Here is a 12,569-nt window from a genome sequence, read left to right on the forward strand (position 1 = left end):
GATGATTGCACTAGTCATGATGAAAATATCTCTTATAAGCATGTCGATTTCTGTGGAGTATATTGGGTTTGCAAGTACACACCAAATAGGGAAGATAGATATTGCAAGAGGCATAAGTACTTGGAAACTAAATGGTTGCAAGAAAGGCTAGATGCTTGTGCTGAAAATTTAAATTTTCTTAGCCGTACTTGTGAACTTTGCAATGAACGTGATCATTTCAGTACCCAATGCAAATTGTTTCATGATCGTATCGTGTCCAAAAATTATGATGACTTGATTTCCCTTACACATCATAATGAACTTAGTTTGCTCTTGGGTTATGAAGAAATGAAACATATAACTAAGGATATTCCCAAATTTGCCCTTGATGGAGTTCTTCATTTTAATCTAGAGGAAATTTATATGTATTGCGCGGTGAATTGCATTGAAAATCCTTATATTGCCAATTACATAAAGAAAAGAAAACAAATAGAGGATGAAGAGAATACTAATGAAAGGGAAGAGACTTCCCAATATCCTCCTATTATTTCTTATGATGAATCAGGTAATGAGGAGGAGCCTTCTATTCAACCAATCTCATTAATAAGGAGCTCCAAAAAGAGGATTGAACCCACACATGATGTGGTGAAGAAGAAGAAAAGAAAAAGGAAGAGAGGTAAAAAGGTATCTCTCCGAAATAATGTTGCTCCTATTATTGTTGTGCCTCATGAAAATGAATCAAAAATAATTGTGGAATATGATGCACTTGATGATGATCTCGTTATGCCTATTGCTTGCTGTGATGATTATGATTGGGAAGATAATGATACCCCTTATGATCTTGAAAATCTTTTTCGCACTTGCTTGGAAGAATATGATAATTGCTATACTATTGGTGCTATCCATATTATTAATTATGAGAGTGATTATGCTTATGATACGAAAAGGCCCAAGCTTGGGGAAGCTATGTTTGATGAGGATGACATATTTGAGAATATATTTGCTGAAATTAATGTTTGTCCCAAGCTTGGGGATGCTATGTTTAATAATGATGATATTTTTAGCCTTCCATGTTTTGATATGCAAAGTTGTTATGATGATAGCATGCCTTCTACCTATGATGATTATATTGATGAAAGTGGGTTTGGAAGAGTGTCAACTTTAGGAAGTAGTGATCCCACAATATTGGGGGATGTTGAATCTTATAATATTTAACAAAGTGGATTTGGAGAGGTCATGGCTTTATTTAGTGATGTGTCCACTATCTTGGAAGAGGTTTCAATTGATTATGATAAGAACAAAGTTGCTACTTATGATGATTATTGTGATGAAACTTATGATATAAAAAGTAGTGATGACTATACTTATAAAACTTGTCATGATTATGATTCCCCTTTTTCTGAACATTACTCTTTTAATGTGGAAACAATTTATAGTATTCAAGTCTCTTATGATACTCCCACTATCCCGAATGAGAAGAATTTTGCTTATGTGGAGAGTAGTAAATTTTCTATGCTTGTAGATCATGAAAAGAATGCTTTAGGTTCTGGTTATATTGTTGAATTCATTCATGATGCTACTGAAAATTATTATGAGGGAGTAACATGTGCTTTTAGGAATTGCAATAATATCAAGTTTCCTCTCTATGTGCTTAAAGTTTTGAAGTTATGCTTGTTTCGCCTTCCTATGCAAGTTGATTCTTGTTCCCATAAGTTGCTTGCTCACAAAATCCCTATGCATAGGAAGTGGGTTAGACTTAAATGTGCTAGTCATATTCTTCCTGATGCTCTATTTATGTTTCAATTCTAATCTTTTATGTGAGCATCATTAAAATCATCATGCCTAGCTAGGGGCGTTAAACGATAGCGCTTGTTGGGAGGCAACCCAATTTTATTTTAGTTTATTTCTTGTTGGTTCTTTTTAGGAATAAATAATCCATCTAGCTTCTGTTTATATGTGGTTTTATGTTTTAATTAGTGTTTGTGCCAAGTAGAACCTTTGGGGAGACTTGGGTGAAGTCTTTATGATCATGCTGTAAAAAACAGAAACTTTAGCGCTCACGAGATTAGCTAGAACTTTTTACTGGAGAGTGCTATTTAGTTGATTCTTTTAGAAGATGATTACTAGACAAATTCCTCAGGTCCAACAATTTGTTTTAGAATTTTTGGAGTTCCAGAAGTTTGTGTTAGTTACAGATTACTACAGACTGTTCTGTTTTTGACAGATTCTGTTTTTCGTGTGTTGTTTGCTTATTTTGATGAATCTATGACTAGTAAAATAGTTTATAAGCCATAGAGAAGTTGGAATACAGTAGGTTTAAAACCAATACAAATAAATAATTAGTTCATTACAGTACCTTGAAGTGGTGTTTTGTTTTCTTTCGCTAACAGAGCTCACGAGATTTCTGTTAAGTTTTGTGTTGTGAAGTTTTCAAGTTTTTGGTAAAGATTCGATGGACTATGGAATAAGGAGTGGCAAGAGCCTAAGCTTGGGGATGACCAAGGCACCCCAATGTAATATTCAATGATAACCAAGCGTCTAATCTTGGGGATGCCTCGGAAGGCATCCCCTCTTTCGTCTTCGTTCATCGGTAACTTTACTTGGAGCTATATTTTTATTCACCACATGATATGTGTTTTGCTTGGAGCGTCATTTTATTTTCTTTAGCTTTGCTTGCTGTTTGAATAAAGTATCAAGATCTGAAAGTATTAAATGTTAGAGAGTCTTCACATAGTTTCATAATTATTCGACTACTCATTGATCTTCACTTATATCTGTCGGAGTAGTTTGTCGTTTGCTCTAGTGCTTTACTTATATCTCTTAGAGCACAATGGTGGTTTTATTTTGAAGAAATAGATGAACTCTCATGCTTCACTTATATTATTTTGAGAGTCTTAAATAGCATGGTAATGTGCTTAATCCTAATATGCTAGGTATTTAAGAATAGTAAAAACTTTCTTATGAGTGTGTTGAATACTAAGAAAAGTTTGATGCTTGATGATTGTTTTGAGATATGGAGGTGATAATATTAGAGTCATGGTAGTTGAGTAGTTGTGAATTTGAGAAATACTTGTGTTAAAGTTTGTGATTCCCGTAGCATGCACGTATGGTGAACCGTTATGTGATGAAGTCGAAGCATGATTTATTTATTGATTGTCTTCCTTATGAGTGGTGGTCGGGGACGAGCGATGGTCTTTTCCTACCAATCTATCCCCCTAGGAGCATGCGCGTAATACTTTGCTTTGATAACTTGTACATTTTTGCAATAAGTATATGAGTTCTTTATGACTAATGTTGAGTCCATGGATTATACACACTCTTCTTCCTTCCACCATTGCTAGCCTCTCTAATACCGCGCCCCTTTCGCCGGTATCATACACCCACCATATACCTTCCTAAAAAAAGCCACCATACCTACCTATTATGGCATTTCCATAGCCATTCCGAGATATATTGCCATGCAACTTTCCACCGTTCCATTTATTATGACACGCTCCATCATTGTCATATTACTTTGCATGATCATGTAGTTGACATCGTATTTGTGGCAAAGCCACTGTTCATAATTCTTTCATACATGTCACTCATGAGTCATTGCACATCCCGGTACATCGCCGGAGGCATTCATATAGAGTCATATCTTGTTCTAAGTATTGAGTTGTAATTCATAAGTTGTAAGTAAATAAAAGTGTGATGATCATCATTATTAGAGCATTGTCCCAGTGAGGAAAGGATGATGGAGACTATGATTCCCCCACAAGTCGGGATGAGACTCCGGACGAAAAATAAAAAAAGGAAAAAAAGAGGCAGAAAAGGCCCAAATAAAAAATAATAAAAAAATGAGAGAAAAAGAGAGAAGGGGCAATGCTACTATCCTTTTACCACACTTGTGCTTCAAAGTAGCACCATGATCTTTATGATAGAGAGTCTCCTATGTTGTCACTTTCATATACTAGTGGGAAATTTACATTATAGAACTTGGCTTGTATATTCCAATGATGGGCTTCCTCAAAATGCCCTAGTTCTTCGTGAGCAAGCAAGTTGGATGCACACCCACTTAGTTTCTTTTGTTGAGCTTTCATACACTTATAGCTCTAGTGCATCCGTTGCATGGCAATCCCTACTCACTCACATTGATATCTATTGATGGGCATCTCCATAGCCCGTTGATACGCCTAGTTGATGTGAGACTATCTTCTCCTTTTTGTCTTCTCCACAACCACCATTCTATTCCACCTATAGTGCTATGTCCATGGCTCACGCTCATGTATTGCGTGAAGATTGAAAAAGTTTGAGAATGTCAAAAGTATGAAACAATTGCTTGGCTTGTCATCGGGGTTGTGCATGATTTAAATACTTTGTGTGGTGAAGATAGAGCATAGCCAGACTATATGATTTTGTAGGGATAACTTTCTTTGGCCATGTTATTTTGAGAAGACATGATTGCTTTGTTAGTATGCTTCAAGTATTATTATTTTTATGTCAATATGAACTTTTGTCTTGAATCTTTCGGATCTGAATATTCATACCACAATTAAGAATAATTACAATGAAATTATGCCAAGTAGCACTCCGCATCAATAATTCTTTTTTATCATTTAACTACTCGAGGACGAGCAGGAATTAAGCTTGGGGATGCTTGATACGTCTCCAACGTATCTATAATTTTTGATTGCTCCATGCTATATTATCTACTGTTTTGGGCAATATTGGGCTTTATTATCCACTTTTATATTATTTTTGGGACTAACCTATTAACCGGAGGCCCAACCCAGATTTGCTGTTTATGCCTATTTCAGTGTTTCGAGGAAAAGGAATATCAAACAGAGTCGAAACGGAACGAAATCAACTGGAGAAGTTATTTTTAGAAGGAAAGCTACCGGAAAAGCTTGGACCCCACGTCAGGAGCCAAGGGAGGTGCTCACGAGGGTGGGGGGCGCCCACCCCCCTAGGGCGTGCCCCCTGCCTTGTGGGGCCCCCGAAGCTCCACCGACGTACTTCTTTCATCCATATATACCCACGTACCCTAAAACTTCCGAAAAAGAGAATAGATCTGAAGTTCCGCCGCCGCAAGCCTCTGTAGCCACCAAAAACCTCTCGGGACCCTGTTTCGGCACCCTGCTGGAGGGGGCAACCCTCACCGGTGGCCATCTTCATCATCCCGGCGCACTCCATGACGAGGAGGGAGTAGTTCACCCTCGGGGCTGAGGGTATGTACCAGTAGCTATGTGTTTGATCTCTCTCTCTCTCTCTCTCTCTCGTGTTCTTGATTTGGCACGATCTTGATGTATCACGAGCTTTGCTATTATAGTTGGATCTTATGTTTCTTCTCCCCCTCTACTCTCTTGTAATGGATTGAGTTTCCCCTTTGAAGTTATCTTATCGGATTGAGTCTTTAAAGATTTGAGAACACTTGATGTATGCCTTGAAGTGTGTATCTATGGTGACAATGGGATATCACGTGATTCACTGGATGTATGTTTTGGTGATCAACTTGTGGGTTCCGCCCATGAACCTATGCATAGGGGTTGGCACACGTTTTCGTCGTGATTCTCTGGTAGAAACTTTGGGGCAGTCTGATGAGGACATCAATACAATTGTTACACCCGCAGCCCCTGCTGCTATACATACTGGACCAATTACTAGAGCTCGTGTACGCCAACTAAATTACCAGGTACTTTCGTTTCTTGGTAATGATTCTAATGTTCATGAGAATATGATGTTGCCTAAATTGGATACATTTGTTTTGCTTACAAATGAAGGGCCTAGCTTGGAGAAGTATGAACATTGGAGCAAGAACAAGCATGGAGATGATGGCATGCGCAAGGGGAACAAGAACGGAGTTACAAGTGATGATTTCAGGACTTTGAAGCCACCATAATGGGTGCATGAAGCCTTGGACGAAATATACAAGATGCCACTTCATAAATTTCGTCCCGAGGCTATTTTAGGTGCTGCGTCACCTTATTATTGGGCCAGGCCCATGTAATTTCGAAATACATAAGTATAGGCTATTTTTAGAGTACGTATGTGTGGGGAAACAAGAGATAGGGTTGATTTCGGACTCCTCCACCAAGGGCCACGAAATTCCCCCCCTCTTCCTCCATATATACAGCCCTTAGGGCATCGTTTAGACTTCGGGTTTTGTTTAGATTAAAAGTTCGCCATAGCTGCAACTTCGCGTACTTCGTTTGTGTTCAACGACCAGACAAAGGCGTCACAGAACCCCTCCTTGATCAATAAAGCTTTCATCTTATATTCGCAATATCCAGATTGCAATCTCAGTTTCTTGCTTGTTCTTCGTTTGCTCGCAGGAAACAGACCCTCGTGGTCAGGTTGATCGTGCTCCAGCGTGGTCAATAACCTCTCGGAGTTGGTTTAGCGATTGCTAAGGCACGACGTCCTCGCACGTTCGTAGTCGGATCGTCAAAGTCGACTGCCACCAAAGCGATATCCATCATCTCATCGAAAGACGGGACACCTTTGCCTCTATCAAGTGGTATCAGATTTCCAGGTTGCTCGGTGAGATTTTACAGTTTTTCGTAGTTTAGATCGAGTCTGTTCTTCATACCTACAGTCCACGAAAAAGCCAAAAAAAAATTAGGGTTAGTTCATCATATCTGAACCAATCTGAGCCTTTGCATAATCTTTTTAGGGTTTTGCTTTGTTGAATTTGCGGTTGCATCGTCGTATCTAGTTGCTGGTCTTAGCGTTAGTCTTTTAGAGTTTCGAGTTCTGGTCATAAGTTGTCACGCCGCCACCGCACCATCATCATCGCCCCTGTCACCTACCACCATCGCTCCGAATCCGTATCCATATACCACCACCAATCCGTATCCATATACCACCACCGATCCATATCCATATATTACCACCGCTGCCATATACCACCGCCGCTGCCATATACCACCACCATATATCCACCACCAATCCGAGTTCCTTGCATATTAGGTGTGTTTTTGAGAGCCATCTAGATTCCGATTCGTGTTTCCTTGCCGGAGTAGGTTTCGAAAAAAAAAGAGTCCGGAAACCACCCTCCGTTTAGGCCCAAAATTTTTCGAAAACGCATTTTTCGAAAAAAATTCTGGCTATCCTATTTTTAGGTGTTTCTGAGTGTTTTGAGACAGGTGCCATTATAGGAAGTTTTTTTTGACCTGTTTCTAGTTTTTGGGTCCGGGCAGTCGAAAAAACGGAAAAAAAAATTTGGTCGAAAAAATTTCGTGCCCATCCTGTCAGTTTGACCTAGGAAGAGTTTTGAGACAGTCGCCATTATAGTGATTTTTCGCAAAAAAAAGCAGCGCAAAAAAAAGAGCGCAAAAAAAGAGCGAAAAAAATAATTCCAGAGTGTGCTTTTTCCTTGTTTACGTGCAGCGCCGTGATTTTGTTAGTGTTCTAGGCTCGCGTCTCTAGCACGGTCTAGCCTAGGACCAGCAAAGTACCGTCGTTGAGCGTTTATTCAACTTTGCATCTCTGAATTGATTATTGCTGACCCTTTTTGCTACCATATTATAAGCCTTCCCAGCTCCACATACATCTACGTCATGCGTTTGACTCTCCCTGGTAATCGCTCTATCCAAGCTTTGAGAGTTTTGACTACAACGGTTGCCGATCACCGCCTGCTGCTGGGTAAGAACTGGTAAGAATTTGAGTTTTTGCTTGACGGGTTTGTGATACACCACCACCACTTCTCAGTAGTCTGTAGGATCATATTCTTGTGTGTTTCTATTTGCTGCTAACCATGGTAGGATCACAAGCCGATGAGACTGATTGGGAGAACCTGACGAACAAATAGGTACATGATAAATTTCACCAAATGATGAGTGGACAGGTGCAAGATGTGCTAAACAGATTTGACGAGGCCATGGAGAAGATAGATGGCATGGAGAAGACGTTCAAAACAAAGCTTGATAGCAATTTTAATGAATTGCTCGCGCGTTTACCACCACCACCGCCGGCTGCACCTATCGCACCTCTGCAACACCAACAACAACGCATCCTTCCAAATCAGTATGGACGAGCGAAGCGTGTTCCTATTGAGGATGGCCAAACTTCTGGTGCTGCTGTTCCTGTTATTGATGCTTCTTTGGCTCCTGCTACTGTTGCTGCTGGTACCCAGGAGGATGATGAGTATGCGGGCGATTATGAGGATGAGGTTGATCAAAATCAGAACTACGTGCACCCACTAGCACCACCACCAGTAGGTCGACCTCAGGTATATATTCATAATGGTAGGCCTGCACCACCACCTCAGGTACGAGATGATGTGCATATTCCTAAACTGAAATTGAATATTCCACCATTTGAGGGTAGATATGTTCCTGATATATATCTTACTTGGGAGTTAGAAACTGAACAACATTTTACATGTTTACAATATCCCGAGGAGAGACGGGTTGCTGCTGCTGTTTGTGCTTTCACTAGTTTTGCATGTGTATGGTGGTCTGAACATTGTAGATTATATCCTATTCCAACTACTTGGGCTGCTTTGAAAACTGCTATGCGTACGCGTTGGGTTCCACCATATTATCAACGTGAATTGCTTCAAAAATTGCAGTGTCTAAGACAAGGGAAAAATTCTGTAGAAGAATATTATCAGGAATTACAAACTGGCATGATTAGATGTGGTATTGTTGAGGAGAATGAAGCTATGCTTGCACGTTTTCTGGGTGGATTAAATAGAGAGATTCAGACCATTCTAGACTATAAGGAGTATACTAATATCACTCGTTTATTCCATCTTGCTTGTAAAGCTGAACGTGAAGTGCAGGATTGACAAGCATTGGCGCGATTTAACTTTTCTGCAGGCCGACCTTCATCATGGACACCGCGTGCATCTTCTACTTCAACTACACCAGCACCTCAATCAGGTGCCTCCTCCAGTCGTGATACAAGGAAACAGGCACAACCACCATTATCTGCCAAGAGCGCACCTGCTGGGCCTGCACAGAGTTCTTCTTCTTCCATGGCATCAACAGGGCACACAAGTGATATTATTTGTCGTCGTTGTAAGGGAGGAGGTCATTATGCGAGAGAATGCAAATCTCCGCGTGTGATGATTGCTACCGCAGATGGTGGATATGAGTCCGCTAGTGACTATGATGAGGAGACTTTGGCTCTTATTACACGTGAAGAACATGGTGGAGATGATTCTGATCATGAGACGCAATACATGGCTCCTGAAGACGCTGACAGGTATGAATGTTTAGTTGTTCAACGTGTTTTGAGTGTGCAGGTCACACAAGCTGAGCAAAATCAGAGGCACAATTTGTTCCATACCAAGGGAGTTGTGAAGGAACGTTCTGTGCGTGTCATAATAGACGGAGGGAGCTGCAACAACTTGGCTAGCATGGACATGGTGGAGAAGCTTTCTCTCACCACAAGACCACATCCACATCCTTACTACATCCAATGGTTCAACAACAGCGGCAAGGTTAAGGTAACACGTACTGTTCGTGTGCATTTTAGTATCTCTACATATGCTGATTATGTTGATTGTGATGTGGTACCTATGCAAGCATGTTCCTTATTACTTGGTAGACCATGGCAATTTGATAAAAACTCTGTACACCATGGTAGAAACAATCACTATACTCTTGTTCATAAGGATAAAAATATTACTTTGCTTTCTATGACTCCTGATTCCATTTTGAAAGATGATATTAATAGAGCCAATAAAGCAAAACAGGAGAAGAATAAGAGTGAAAATCAGATTGTGCCAAAAGAATTTGAGCAACAAATGAAGCCTAATAATAAACCATCTAGTGTTGCTTCTGAAATTAAATTGAAAAGTGCATGTTTATTTGCCACCAAATCTGATATTGATGAGCTAGATTTCAGCAAATCTGTTTGCTATGCTTTTGTGTGCAAAGAGGCATTATTTTCATTCGAGGATGTGCCTTCCTCTTTGCCTCCTACTGTCACTAACATTTTGCAGGAGTTCGCTGACGTCTTTCCACAAGACATGCCACCGGGATTACCGCCTATTCGAGGGATTGAGCATCAGATTGACTTAATTCCCGGTGCTTCACTGCCAAACCGTGCACCATACCGTACCAATCCGGAGGAGACGAAGGAGATTATGCGTCAAGTACAAGAGCTTCTCGACAAAGGTTATATACGCGAATCCCATAGTCCTTGTGTTGTTCCTATTATTCTAGTGCCGAAAAAGGATGGTACATCACGTATGTGTGTTGATTGTAGAGGCATTAATAATATTACTATTCGTTATCGTCATCCTATTCCTAGGCTCGATGATATGCTTGATGAATTGAGTGGCTCTACAATATTCTCCAAAGTTGATTTGCATAGTGGATACCATCAAATTCGTATGAAATTGGGAGATGAATGGAAAACGGCATTTAAAACTAAGTTTGGATTATATGAGTGGTTAGTCATGCCTTTTGGGTTAACTAATGCACCTAGTACTTTCATGAGATTAATGAACGAAGTTTTACGTGCTTTCATTGGACGATTTGTGGTAGTTTACTTTGATGACATATTGATTTATAGCAGATCTTTGGAAGAACATTTGGAACATTTACGTGCTGTTTTTAGTGCTCTACGTGATGCACGTTTGTTTGGTAACCTTGGGAAGTGCACCTTTTGCACCGACCGAGTATCTTTTCTTGGCTATGTTGTTACTCCACAGGGAATTGAAGTTGATAAACCCAAGATTGAAGCTATTGAGAGTTGGCCGCAGCCCAAAACGGTCACACAAGTGAGGAGTTTTCTAGGCCTCGCTGGATTCTATAGGCGTTTTGTGAGAGATTTCAGCACCATTGCTGCACCTCTCAATGAGCTTATAAAGAAAGATGTGCCTTTTCTTTGGGGTACCGCATAGGAAGAAGCTTTCTCGGTATTGAAAGATAAGTTGACACATGCTCCTTTACTCCAACTTCCTGATTTTAATAAGACTTTTGAGCTTGAATGTGATGCTAGTGGAATTGGATTAGGCGGTGTGTTATTACAAGATGGCAAACCTGCTGCATACTTTTCTGAAAAATTGAGTGGGCCTAGTCTGAATTATTCTACTTATGATAAAGAATTATATGCTCTTGTTCGGACTTTAGAAACATGGCAACATTATTTATGGCCCAAAGAATTTGTTATACATTCTGATCATGAATCTTTGAAACATATTAAAAGTCAAGCTAAACTGAATCGTAGACATGCTAAATGGGTTGAATTCATTGAGACTTTTCCTTATGTCATTAAACACAAGAAGGGAAAAGAAAATGTTATTGCTGATGCATTGTCTCGCCGCTATACTATGCTTTCACAACTTGACTTCAAAATATTTGGTTTGGAGACCATCAAAGATCAATATGTGCATGATGCTGATTTTAAAGATGTAATGCAGAATTGTAAAGAAGGAAGAATGTGGAACAAGTTCGTCATTAACGATGGATTTGTGTTTCGTGCTAACAAGCTATGCATTCCAGCTAGCTCCGTTCGTCTTTTGTTGTTGCAGGAGGCGCATGGAGGAGGATTAATGGGACACTTTGGCGTGAAGAAGACGGAGGACGTACTTGCTACACATTTCTTTTGGCCAAAGATGAGACGGGATGTTGAGCGTTTTATTGCTCGCTGCACTACATGTCAAAAAGCTAAGTCACGACTCAATACTCATGGTTTATATATGCCTTTGCCTGTACCTAGTGTTCCTTGGGAGGATATATCTATGGACTTTGTTTTAGGTTTACCTCGAACAAAGAAGGGGAGGGATAGCATATTTTTTGTCGTGGATAGATTCTCGGAAATGGCACACTTTATACCATGTCATAAAAGCGATGATGCTGTTAATGTTGCTGATTTGTTCTTTCGTGAAATTATTCGCTTGCATGGTGTGCCAAATACTATTGTTTCAGATCGTGATACTAAATTTCTTAGCCACTTTTGGAGATGTTTATGGGCTAAGTTGGGGACTAAACTGCTTTTTAGTACTACTTGTCACCCCCAAACTGATGGACAAACTGAAGTAGTCAATAGAACGTTGTCTACTATGCTTAGGCCTGTTTTGAAGAATAATAAGAAAATGTGGGAGGAATGCTTGCCTCATATTGAATTTGCTTATAATCGTTCATTGCATTCTACTACTAAGATGTGCCCTTTTGAAGTTGTGTATGGTTTCCTACCTCGTGCACCTATTGATTTGTTGCCTCTTCCATCTTCGGAGGAGGTTAATTTTGATGCTAAACAACGTGCATGAGTTAACTAAGGAAAACATTGAGCTTATGAATGCTAAATATAAACTTGCTGGAGATAAGGGTAGAAAACATGTTGTGTTTGCACCTGGAGATCTTGTTTGGTTACATTTGCGTCAGGATAGATTTCCTGATTTGCGCAAATCAAAGTTAATGCCACGTGCTGATGGTCCCTTTAAGGTGTTAGAGAAAATAAATGATAATGCATATAAACTTGAGCTGCCTGCATATTTTGGGGTTAGTCCCACTTTTAACATTGCAGATTTGAAGCCTTATTTGGGTGAGGAAGATGAACTTCCGTCGAGGACGACTTCATTTCAAGAAGGGGAGGATGATGAGGACATCAATACAATTGTTACACCCACAGCCCCTGCTGCTATACATACT

The sequence above is a fragment of the Triticum aestivum genome, chromosome 2A (assembly GCF_018294505.1).
Source record: "Triticum aestivum cultivar Chinese Spring chromosome 2A, IWGSC CS RefSeq v2.1, whole genome shotgun sequence".
In the NCBI taxonomy this organism is placed as follows: domain Eukaryota; kingdom Viridiplantae; phylum Streptophyta; class Magnoliopsida; order Poales; family Poaceae; genus Triticum; species Triticum aestivum.